The following is a 13,837-nucleotide window of genomic DNA, read 5'->3' on the forward strand; positions in this document are numbered from 1 at the left end:
TTAGTGAACATATGCATGCTGTCTCCTTTTAACTATGCCTCATAAATAATCACACTTAATCCTTCTTGCTGCCATCTTTTGCAATCATCTTCCAGTTACCTAGAACATAAGGTGCATAAAACTAAGCTCAGTGTCCAAGCTGTGATCTCACTAGGGTGGCTCAGAGATAAGCTATGATTTTTCATCACTCTCCTTCAAGAAATTATGCCTCTAAACACATTGCCCTGGTTTCACTGCAACTTTAAAGGCATTTCATCATTCTAGAGGATAAAACCCATTAAAAGCATTTTCTAAAAATTAAAAAGTGTATTTCTTTAGTAGAGGACTTAGTGCAGAATGGGATGCAACTTTAATTCAGCTCAGTTTCTCATTAATTGAGGGTTACTCTGGGCTAGCCACTGTGCTGGGGGCTGGGATTCACCAATGAATCAGATGTAGTCCCTGGTATTGTACTGTAATGGAGACCACAAACAAGTAAACAGGTGAACAAATCTATGTGATGCTTTAGAAGTCAATGCCAGAATGAGTCGATTCTGCTACCTACGGTGGAGGAGAAAGAGAGTTATAGGCAGAGGCAACAGCACATGGCAAGTGCCAGAGCTCAGACAGGATCAGTTCATCAGTCCACAACCTAGAGTGGAAGTAGGGCAGAGGTGAAAAAGGCTGGAAGTTTCCCAAGGGCCAGCTCATGATGGTTTCATAAGCATACTTCTCAGTTTACCATAAAAGCAATGGAGAGCCTTGTAACTACCAAATGAATTGCTTAACTTTGAGGCAAAAGGAAAAATGCATTCAACAAATATTTATTGAGCACCTGGTGTATGCTAGGCATTGTTCTAGGTGCTGGGTAAATGAGTCAAAAAATCCCTACCCTCATGGAACTTCTAGTAGAGAAGACAGACCATACACTAATATGCCAATTTATAATATATCATAGATGTTGATAAACGTTATGAAAAAAATGCAGAGTGAGGGGCTAGAAAATGATGAGTGGTCTTCTGTTGGATAGGGTGGTCAGGAAGACCTCTTTGAAGAGGGGTCTTTCGAACAAAGGTCTCAATGAAGTGAGGGGGCCAGCCATGAGGAAATCTATGGAACAATGTTCCAAACAGAGGGAACAGTAAGTGCAAAGGCCTTAATATAGGAACAAGCTTGGCATGGTGGAAGAATAGCAGGGAGGCCCATGTGGCTGGAGAAGAGTGAATGACAGGAAAAGTCATGGAAGATGAGGTCAAAGGTAACCAGAGGCCAGACCACGTAGGCCACAGTAAGCCCTTAAGGGAAAATGTGAAACTATTCCATAAATGTACTTGCCAGACAGTATATATAGTGTGATCTGTTGTGTAAATATAAAAGGATTGTGTTATGCGTATAATTATCAAGGTCCAAATTCACTCATCCAGAACTTTTGGGACAGGTGTGTTTTGGAAATTAATAATTTTTTGGTTTTTAGAAGGGTAATTTAGAAAGGTAAACTATACCATCTAGTGTGTAAGACTCCTAGAGCAGTCTTGGGATAGCACCCTATCATCAAATATTAATATTTCTGCAACAAAACATATGGGATAAACAAACACTATAAATAGCCCCATATCTGGTCAGCCTTTTGGTTTTCAGACGTTTTTAGATTTCAGAATTGCAAATAAGAGATTGTGGACCTGTACTTGCACTTCTGTAAAAGATTTCTGGGAGCATCCCAAATGATTGTGGAAAATGGTTGGAGGAATGAGATGGAAATGGTGACAGGAGTATCTTTTATTCTACTTTATACCATTTTTATCTTCAGAACATTATTTTTTACCATATATTAGTTATATCATTGAAATAACACTAGTTTAAATTTAAAAAATAAAATAAATATGGGTTCTAATGTTTTTATTCATGTAGTCTTTGGGTGTTCAACAATATGGATGGTATTCAGGGAAAATATTTTAAACAAAAAAAAGTAATAGAAAAGATGTTGACCATGCATTACAAAATTGCTTCTAAATTTAAGTGTTTTAGTCATGACATTCAACTTTTACTGTGTCCTCTGTATGCTTTTCAGATTTTCATCTTTTAAATATGTTTGTGGACTGGAGAGGGTCATAGTATCAAGAGGATTTTGTAAGGAGTAGGAAAATTCATTTCTAGAATTCAACATAAGATATATTTTTTACATTTCCTGTAAATTATATTTCCGAATGTTCCAAAAAGTTCTTCTGTTTACTTATAGAACATGGTCCATTCTCAGGACTTGTGGTTGTTTCTGTTTTGTTTTATTTTGTTTTTAAAGCAAATCTGTGGGGTTTGTGTCTGTTTTGATAACAGGATGTCATGCTTGTGATAAATACTTGCCTGAAAGAGATTTATAATGTACAAGCCCCTAAAATATTTAGACATTTTTAAATTGCAATTTGCAACCTTCCTATTTCCTACCACTCTCCCCCAACAAAAATTCAGAGAGATGTATTTAACAGACGCCGTGTTTCGTGGTGAATGGTATTGGCTGTGTGGCTGAAAACTGTAATTAGCCATGCCTCAGTGATTCATACATGAATCATTTTGAGGCTTATTATTCCACCAGAATGTTAATGAACATGAATACAAAATACTCTGAGAGATTTTCTTTTTATCTTGGTAAAGTACATATGATAAGGGAAAAAAAATCATTTAAAATAATTAATGAAAAAACACTTCATGTATATAACTAGATCCTTGATTTTTTGAGGATCTTATAAATAAGACTGTATAATTTATTGGAGGCTCTTCTGTGTGAAGCACACACTGACTTTACACACGTTAATTAATAAAGCTTCAGGATCCCTACCAGGTAAATGTTAATAAAACCCAGGAGTCCTAACTTTTCTGACCTTCGCTGCAGCTTCCAGATAAGAAACTAGCTGACTGAGATGCTTCTATACCTTTGAAAACAGAATGGGCATGAAACCAACATTCAGAGTTCAGGTGTCATTTGTGAGTAGTGTTCTCGTATGAACCTAGTTGAAAATAAAAGTAATTTAGGAAAAATGATATTTCAGCACTACCTTAATCTAGCAGGGATTTTCTTCCTGAGAAAATTAAACCAAACACAAACTGTAAGTATGACTTAACTGGGCCTGCTTCTGCATTTAGGGTCACCGAAGCATACTGTAAATGGAAATCAGATCGCTTTAGAATCCAAGAACAAACTCTACTTTTGACCTTTAGAAAGCTCATGATGTATATGCCCACAAAATAAACAAAATAATTTCAAAGTAAATTCGTTGAGTGCACCTGACCTTTGAAACAGAGCAGATGATGTTAATCAGATTTGTACAACTTTAATCTAGCTCAGCCTCCATCGCTCCATGTAGTTTTTAAATATCACAAAGAAGAGTCTCACAAAAGGGAATCTTTTACACCAGAATAGATTTAGAAATGGAACAGAATGTATGACCTAGCTTCAAACAATGAGGTATAACTCAGACACGTAAGCAAGTGAGCATTATGACTATAAACCAATATACTGTGCTCCTGAGGAAAAGTGACTTTTTAAAAATATTAACCTAAGCACATTGTAGGCAGCTTCTCAATATTATAATAAAATATGATTTGGGTCCTGATACTGTGTAAGGTGCCCCTGGGGAAACTTCGACTTGAAAATGGCCTGCATGTTATAAATAGGTGTTCCGTCTGACCACTGCATCTGTTTTTGTCCAGCCATATCATGTCTGCATTTTGGACTTCAAATGTTTGAGCGACGGCCTTTTTAGAGTAGCCTGTTAAGTAACTTGGTAGATGTATGCTTGTCTTCCCAGGATCGCCTCCTTTGGGTAACCAACTCTGACCCCATTCCACAGTAATCCTTCTCAATCCAAGTGGCTCTGATGGGGCTGACCACATTTGTTCCCGCCCAAAGTGGCAGGCAGATGGGGGGTTCACAAAAAACAAGCTTGACCAAAGCACTCCAAGCTACCTAGCCACATGATTGATTCAGGGATAGGCGCATGGCCCCAACTGAGCCAATCTCCCCATGTGTTTTATCAGAGAGACCAAGGAAGATGGTCCCTCCTTTTCTATGACCACAAGCTATAATGGTAGCCATGTGGGGCTGCTGGCTATCTTGCCCACTTAGGAATTGAGTCAAACAGGGGCAAGCAGAGCTAAGATGTGAAGAGAGATGAAGAGGGCCCAGCTGGTATTGTATCCCAGAATCCAATTTTGCCTGAAGCCACCCCTTAAATTTGCCAGTTGAATGAGCCTTTTCTTATATAAGTTGGTTGGAATTAGGTTTTTGTAACTTTCAGCCAGAGGAGTCATGACTAATCCATAAGTTCAGCTGACAGATAAACAAACTACCCAGAATAAGAAAGTGAAATGAAAGGGATAATACTCTCCCATTCAATTGTAACTTGGGAATTCTCAAGACCTGGAGCCATACCAGCCTCTGCTCTACTGGCACCAAAACTGTGCATGAGGCCCACTCTAGTCATCTCAGGAACTGGAGATGTTTAGCCTGAAAAAGAGAAGGCAAGGGGGGCCAGCCCCTTGGTGGAGTGGTTGAGTTCGGCGCTCTCTGCTTCAGCAGCCCGGTTTCGTGAGTTTGGATCCCAGGCGCAGACCTACACCACTCGTCAGCCGTGCTGAGGTGGGGACCCATATATAAAGTGCAGGAAGATTGGCAACAGAAGTTAGCTCAGGGCGCATCTTCCTCAGCAAAAAAAAACAGAGAAGACAAGATGTGCTTGCTGGGCTCAACCACGTGAAGGTCTATTTTCTGAAAAATGGGTTGGATTTATTCTGTAGAGTTAAAACTCAGACCCACCAGTGTTTGTTACTGAGAGAAATATTCTGTACACCATGAATAACTTTTCTAACAATGAACGCCGTCCTAGCAGACATAATGTGACCCTCTACCAGCCACACCACTTCCTCTGCAGAGTGAGTGGTTGGAAAAAGTGGCATCTAAGGTCCCGTCCCACTCTACGATTCCTTGCTTCAATCAGCTTGGTCATGATGATGATATTTATAATTTATCATCAATCACTTCAACCCTTCAGCAAATCACAAATCAATCATATAAAAGGAAGCACAGAGGAAGGGAAGTGTCAAAAAAGATTTCCAAGAAGGAATTATACTAGCACAGTTTTAAATACAAATAGCTCTTGGTTTATATCACACATACCGTGTTGAACAACCCTGCATTCAACTCTTATTCTTTCAGAAACTATTTGTCCCTATAATAGTTTCTTTAAAAATATGTAAATACAGGGGCCGGCCCGGTGGCGCAAGCGGTTAAGTCCGTGTGCTCCGTTGCAGCGGCCCTGAGTTCACCGGTTCGGATCCTGGGCGCACACCAACGCACTGCTTGTTGAGCCATGCTGTGGCAGCGTCCCATATAAAGTGGAGGAAGATGGGCACGGATGTTAGCTCAGGTCCAGTCTTCCTCAGAAAAAAGAGGAGGATTGGCATCAGATGTTAGCTCAGGGCTGATCTTGCTCACACACACACAAAAAAATATGTAAATACATATATAATGACAATATATTAAAAAGTACTGTAAATAAATAAATAATTTCCCACGTCTTGAGTGTTTTTGTAGGCATACAGCTAATAAGCATTAACACAGCAATGTGTGCCAGACGCTCCCAGCCAGGGAATGTGAGTCCCCTATTATTGTACTCTACTGTTCGACTCTGGCTTGAGAGCATTGTATAATACATGTTTTTGCTTCTCTTTCTGTTATTATTTTGAGTGCTGGTAATTTATTTTGTGGCCTCGAAAACATTTTGGACATGCAATGCTTAACAATAATAGCAAACAAAGTGACAGCACCATGCTAGACACTAAAAGGCAAGTCTTATAGAAGTTCAGGGGGCCTCCAAGAAATGTTTGAGAAGACAGAATCAGGCAAATGGAGATGGAAAGATATCCTTTGGCATTTATGAAGGACAGCGTGAACACAAATGCAGCCAAGGAGAAATCAACAAAAATTGTATGAAAAGTACTTAGACAAAATTATTGTCAGAAGGCACATCATGATATAAAGGATTTTAAAAAAAGCAGAAGTGCAGTTGCCATGTGAAGGGCTGGAACACGTCTGCATGGGGACAATGACAAGAAGGCCCAGTAGAGTGCTGACCACAGTAGCGCTCCCATTTTCAGGAATGGAACACCCCATCCGTCTCCTGCCTTCTCTCTAAACAGGCTTTGTGAGTGCAGCAAACCAAGAGAGAAAGGCATGCAAGACAGAGAGAACAGCAGATGAAAAGGAAAAAAAGTGTAAAACAAAGCTTTTAGAGAACTGTAAACGGTTAATGTTACTGGAGAGGAGAAGATGGGAGAGAGGTTAAAAATGAGACTGGAAATTTAGACGAAAGCCATGTTATGAAAGGGCTGATAAAACATTCTCTAGATCTAGGGCTTGACCTATTAAGCAATGGGGAGCAAATGACTGGCTTTAGCAGGCAGGTGATATGATCAAGTTTGAATTTTAGAGAAAAATCTCTAACAGCAGTGTAGAGCCTTGCTTGGAGCAGGATATGACTGCAGGAAGGAGATCAGTGAGGAGGTCACTGATAACAATGAGACAAAATTTTTTGACCTGTCAAATTACTAAATTAAAATAATAATAATAGTAATAATAATACTCATAGGTATAATAAATGTGTAAATTTCCAAAAACCTATTTGCAATACGTAAATCAAGAACTTTTTTTTGTTTGTTTTTTTGGTGAGGAAGATTACCCCTGAGCTAACATATGTTGCCAGTCCTCCTCTTTTTGCTGAGGAAGATTGGCCCTGGGCTAACACCCATGCCCATCTTCCTCTACTTTATATTTGGGATGCCTGCCACAGCATGGCTTGATAAGCGGTGCATGGGTCTGCGTCCAGGATCGGAACCTGCGAACCCCAGGCCACCAAAGCGGAATGCATGAACTTAACCACTATGCCACCGGGCTGGCCCCTCAAGTAAGAACTTTTAAAGAGTTAATACAAAAAAAAGTTCATGCCCTTTGACCCAATCATTCTATTTCTAGGAATCTACAGTGAGAGAATAGAGATGCAGACAAAAGTGTATGCTCAGTGATAATCCTTCCACGGCCTTATTTCTGAAAAATTAGAAACCATTTTAGTGTTCAACAAAAAAAGTCGTGGTTAGATAAATGAAATATGTCACTATCATTTAAAATGTTTCTAAAAATTTTCAATGACATGGAAAATTGTCAAAGGAATAATGTTAATTGAAAAAACAAAACACAAATTAAGTATATGGTATGAGCCCAGTCTTCAGAAAGGTGTATATATTTAAAAACTGGGAAATACATAAAAATGTAGTTGCTGCTTATCCCCAGGTGGTGGAATTGTTACTGATTTTTATTTTCATCCTTCTACTTTTTGTATTTTTGATTTACTGCCACAAACATGTATTACTCTTACAAACGAGTGTTAGGTTGAACTGTTTGAAATTGCCCACTATGGACTGAATTGTGTCCCCTCAAAATTTGTAGTTTGAAGCCCTAACCCCCAGTGTGATGGTATTTGGGGACATGCTCACAAAGAAGAGGACAGGTGAGCACAGCGAGATGGTGGCCATCTGCAAACCAGTAATAGAGTCTCACAAGAACCTGACCATTCTAGCACCCTGATCATGGACTTCTAGCCTCCAGAACTGTGAGAAAATAAGTCTCTGTTGTTTAAGCCATCTAGTCTATAGTATTTTGTTATGGAAGCCCCAGCTGACTAATACACTGCTGAAACTGACTCCGAAAATGACAATTCCGTATGATTCAACCCACTTAAACCAGAAATAAAAGAAAACAAGAGACAGTCATTGAAAATGCCTTTGCAAAGGATGCTAAGGGCCAGAACTAAAGCAATAACAATAAGATAAGAAGATCAAAGACGCAAAGAATATTAAGATGGCAGATTCTGAACTTGGTGATTGACAGGACTGATAAGATAGTATTAGTGAATAAGAAAGAGCATCTAGAAAATGAATCTAAAGTTTTTACACTAAAAAACTAGGTGAATAGTCAAGACAAACAATATTCAGAAAAACCTTTTGATAACTAGTCTCTAAAATGGCCCCCAATAATCCCAACCTCCTGGTGTTCACATCCTTGAGTTCTTCCCTTGTTTATGTCCAGGTTGGTCAGTATTCTACCCCATGTATAATATTGCAGAAGTGATGGTACACCACTTCAGAGATGAGCACTCACTCTAGAAGAAGCCAGCTGCCATGTTGTGAGGGCACTCAGACAGCCTGTGGAGAAGTTCACATGTTGAAGAACTGAGGCATACAGCCAACAGCCAACAAGGAACTGAGGTCTGACAACAGCCACACAAGGGAGATGGGAAACAGATCCTCCAGCCCCAGTTAAGCCTTCAGTTGACTGCAGCCCTAGCTGACACCTTGACTGTAACCTCATGAGGCACTCTGAACCAAACCACCCTGCTAAGCTATGCCCGGATTCCTGACCCACAAAAACTATGAGATGATAAATGTTTGTCGTTTTAAGCTGCTAAGTTTTGAGGTAATTTGTTACATAGCAACAGATAACTAATACAACCAGTTTTGACTAATTTGCTAATCTAAAGAGCTGAATATTCCTTGAGGGTAGGAGTCATGTCTTAATATTTAACGCCTCCCGTTGCATGTAGCACATGGTCTATGTTCAATAAATATATATTACAAGCTGGAAAGGTAGAAAGGAGACTGGAAAGGCTAGCAAAATAGTTTGGACACCTCCTATCGGGGACCCACTAAATGGTCATAAGATATAACCATTCAGGATAAAGACGTGTTTGAAAAGAAATGTGGTGAATGACTTCAGTGCTTGATACTACTTTAAAGAATTGTATTACTTGTGAGTGTACTTTAATAATCTTATGTGCTTTAGAAGCCCATAAATCCAAAATGACTCCAAATTGCAGCATTCTAAACCTGTAACTTATTTTCTCTTATAGAAAAAAACTTTGGGAAAATGTGGACCTAAAAATTTTTAACTATAGAAAGGTTTAGCAGGATATTTTTCTCCAAATTCATTTCAGTACTTTAGGTAATTTGTAGCTAGCAATTTTCTGCCAGATTTCCTTTTTACTTTGGACTATTGTTGACCTTGATTTAAAGCCTGGAGTTAGTGAAATTCAAATTTTTACAGGATATTTTACAAATTATTTGATGCAATAGTCAATCCCAGGAAATTCTATCTTCTGCACTGCATCCATATCTGTTCTTTATTTTTCTATAAACAACTGATTTGTCCCATTAGTCCTTGAACACATATTGGAACAAAGCAGAAACAGAATGCAATGGACGAATGTTTGTGTTCCCCAAAAATTCATTGTTGAAATCTTAACTCCCAATGGATGTTATTAGGAAGTAGGACCTTTGGGAGACAATTAGGTCGTGAGGGTGGAGCCCTCATTAATGGGGTTAGTGCCCTTATAAAAAGGACTCCAGAGACCTCTCTACTCCACTCTTGCCATCATGTGATGATACAAGGAGAAGTCAGCAGTCTGCAACCTGGAAGAAAGCCTCACAAGAACCCAATCATGCTGGCACCCTGATCTAGGACTTTCAGCCTCCAGAACTGTGTGAAATAAGTTTTTATTATTTGCAAGCCACCCAGTTTATGGTACTTTGTTATAGCAGCCTGAACTAAGACACAGAAGATGTAATAAAGAGGATCAGTCTATTTAAACATGAGTGTGCAGACAATGATGTCTGGTCTCTATTTAGTTTGTTACTGAAATAATCCCATAAACACACACACACACACACACACACACACACACACACACACACACATATCCCAGGTTTTACAAAACCAGCTCATACTCTTTTCATCCCAGGGCTCAATGACAGATAGAGGGAATTTTTGAGTCTCTGGAATACACTGGATGCCTGGTGAGAATGAAATCAGAAAAGTCTGGGGTGCTCTTCAGGGATCCCTTTATTAAACAGTAAGAAATGAAAATCTTGCATTCTAGCCAAACACAAGCAAAGGTTCATGCGAAACTTTTATGTCTCTGGACAGAACCACAAAAGCTGAGAAAGAAGAGGCAGGAAGGCCAAGTAGTTAATCCACAGCTCATCTGAGAAGGGAGTGAATCTTGCAACTCTTTCTCATTTACTATGGAGTCTAGTTCCATCTGACATCGCCTCAACCACCCGACTCTCACAGCTCTGCTTCGAAGACTACCTAATTAGGTACAGCAAATATGAATTTCCTTCCAGAGCATGACTGGTTTTTCTTTATTTTATATCACTTCATAATTCACTTTGATATTCCTTGTACTACTTCTATATCATTTGCAGCTTTCAAACACTGGAAGATAGTTAGCATTACCATGTAGATTTCATTTAACTAAATCACAGTCTGGCAGCTTTTACTTCCTTTAAAAAGACATGGCAAGAACATCTTTGACCTTATATCTTAACTGTAATTAAGATATCATCTCCAATGTTTTCCTCTAGCAGATCAATAAATAAAATATGAATTGATACAACAAATTCATTCATACTGAAAAGCAAACAACAGAGCATTCCTCATTCTTCTGTTGCAGTCAAACAGAAGCATTCCTGGTTGTGTGACCTTTAGAAAAACATTTAACCTTTCTATGCCTTTGCTTCCTAATCTGTAATAGAATAATAATTCCTACCCTTAGGTTTATTGTGAGGACTAACTGAGATTATGTGATCCTCTCCCAACAACATAGGTAGTATTATTTGTAATATCTCTCAGGCATGAATAGAATTCTTTGGACTTTTTCAAAAAGAGTTCATATTATTTTATTTGTACCTCATCACCTAAAACACACATTATAAAAGGATTTTTGTTGAATTGTTTTTAGATTTTGAATTATAAGCAGCTACTGAGTTGCAGCATCCTGAGATGCAATGGGCAACACCATGAGAGGAGGTGTGCAGGAATATACGTGTATGCACACATATATAATTATACATATATATCCATATTTGCATATATGCAAAATACCAACAACAGCATGTGGTAAAGAAAGGCAGGGATATTTATATTGAGGCAGATTACTTGTATATTTATATATTTTGTTGTTCTGGTGTGAAGAAGACATGGTTATTCATATATGCAACCGTGGCTAAGAAAAAAATGGTGCATCTTAGCACCTCTGAGCTGCCCTTTCCTCTGCCAAAGCAGCTATTGCAGACAGTTTATTCCTTCGCCTGTTCTCTTTACAGGCTTGCTTCCCACTTCCCTGAAAGAAAGCTTGAGCTGAATTCATGTGAGGCAAAAGAGTGAACTAAAAGGGCTCAGGCTCTGAAGCCCCTTTGATGTGATTCAAATCCAAACCCTGCTACTTCTAGCTGTGAAACCGTAGCTAAGTTACTTACCTTCTCTGAGCTCAGTTTGCCTTCCAGCAAAATGGGAATAATGAGACTACCTACCTCTATCCAGTTGTAATGTGGATTAAATGAGATAACATATGTACAATGCAGTGCCTAACATCCTATAAGCACTTAAAATGGTGGTGGTGGTGGTTCTTGCATGAGACAGGATATAAGGTCTAGCTGCAAATATAACAAAGGCTTAAACAAGACAGAATTGTATTTCTCCTCTCTCAGAACTGATATGGCAGCTCTGTAGTGTTAGGGACCCAGGCTCCTTTAACTTGTTACTTTGCCATAATGAAGTGGTAGCTTCCATCTCTGAGTCCAAGATGGCTGCTCCAGCTTTTGCCGTCTTGTTCACATCTCAGCCAAAGGGAAGGCGGAAAGAGGTTGGGTAGTTATTTGTTCATTTATTTTTCTGGCTACATATTTTTGTGTAGTAAACCAAAAAACTTCATGACATACAACCACAATTGATCATCTCTCATGGTTTCTGTGCCACTGGAATTCAGACAGGGCACAGCCGGGATGGCTTGTGTCTGTTCCATAATGGCAGGGGCCTCATCTGGGAAGATTCAAAGGTTGGGGGGGTGACTCAATGGCTGAGGGCAGTAGTCATCTCTAAGACTTCCTAACTCCCGCCTCTGACAGTTGATGCTGGTTACCAGCTGGGACCTCAGCTGAGGTTGTTAACTAGAACACCTCTACGTAGCTTATCCATGTGGCTGTTTGATCTTCCTAACCATCATTCCTGAGTTCTAAGAGAGAGCAACCGAAAGAGAACCAGATAGAAGCTTCATCACCTTTTTATGACCTAATCTCAAACATAAAATAGCGTCACTTCCACTGCAGTCACAAACCTGCCCGAATTCCAGAGGAAGGGACACAAACCCCACCTCTCAGTGGGAGGATTGTCAAAGTCAAAGTGTAAAAAGATCATATGGGAAGGAAAATTGTAGTGATCATTTTTGGAAAATATAATCTGAGACAATTGGCCTGTGATTGATATAGCAACCTTATGGTAGTAATTATCTGTTCATCCATACTTTCAACAAATATTTTTTGAGTGCCTACAATATGTGAGGCACCATTCTAGGTTCTAGAAATACAGTGAGGAACAAAAACAAGTCCCTGCCCTCATGGTAATTATATTCTGGCTGGGGAGACAGACAATAAGTAAATATATAATACATCATTGGGTAGTGATGAACACTATGAAGAAATTAAAGCAGAATAACAGTATAGAAAATGACAGCATGTAAGTATTATTTACAAAGCGTGGTAAAAAAAGGACTTTCTGAGGAGGTGACATGTGAACAGAGACGTCAGTGGTCAGATGAACCAACCATACAAGAGCTGAGAAAAGAGCATTCTAGGCAGAGGGAGTTGCCTGAGGAAAGATCTGAGGTTGAATACTCTTGGCTCGTTCACAGTACAGCAATAAACAATGTGACTGGAGTATAAAGATCCTGTAAGCGGGAGTCAGAGCCTACCAGCAAGAACGTTAGGCCAAGATAATGAGTCTGGATGTTATTCAAGGTGTTTTTATAGCAGTGAGAGTGATGAAACCAACATATTGGTTTTTTGTTTGTTTGTTTCTTGTTTTAAAGCTCATTCTGGCCACTGTGTAAGAAGGTAAGAGTGAAAGTAGGGGTTATTCCAGCAGTCCAGGCAAAAGGAAAGAGAGTAACCCTGGGGATGGGGAGAAGTAGCCAGAATTGGAATCTGTTTGGAAGGTAGGGGCAATGGGACCCAGTGATGGATTAAATGTGGAGTGTGAAAGAAAGAGGGACATAGAGGATGACTATTAGGTTTGAGGCTCTGGTTTGCATTGGAAGTCTTCCCAGCACCCCAAAGCTAGAGGTAGTATGGTGCAGTGGTTCTTATGCCCCAACAGAGGCTCAGGGTCAAAGCACAAAGACTAGGACACCCCAGCAACAACCTTGGGTTCCTCCCATTCCCAGCAACCAAGGGCAGAACTAGCCCCACACACTAAAGTTTAGCTAGCAGGGGGGCATTAAGCTTCTCAGACGAGGAGAGAAGGAAGCAGGGAGGTAGACCAGGAGCAGGAAGATTATTTTTGCAGTAGCAGTGGCACAAAGGAATCAGGCACTCCCAGAGCAAAGCACAATGGATCCCTGAGGAAATCAAGCCTGGTAATTCTCTCAGAATTGTGGCCTTTGCTTCATTTATGCCAGGTACCCAGTGGGCACTCCCTAAACACCATTGACCACAAAAATGATGTTGTTGACTGGGCAGCACTGCCACTGATTTGACCAATTATGTATGATCGTTCAGCTGATTTCCCACCCTGGTAATAGTCTTCAATTTTACTGCAAACACAATTAGGGCACGCCAATGCAAACACTTTACCGCTACAAAAATAGATCTTACCTGCCACTGGATGCCTTTATGCACTAAATTTCTGGCTAACAGACCCACTTTCGAAGTCCCAGGCAGGGTTCCCCTGCCTCCAGGTGAAGACAGTTGTAGGAAAAGTCAA

This window comes from Ceratotherium simum, chromosome 5, assembly GCF_057802395.1.
Source record: "Ceratotherium simum simum isolate JZ-2026a chromosome 5, ASM5780239v1, whole genome shotgun sequence".
Taxonomy (NCBI): Eukaryota; Metazoa; Chordata; class Mammalia; order Perissodactyla; family Rhinocerotidae; genus Ceratotherium; species Ceratotherium simum.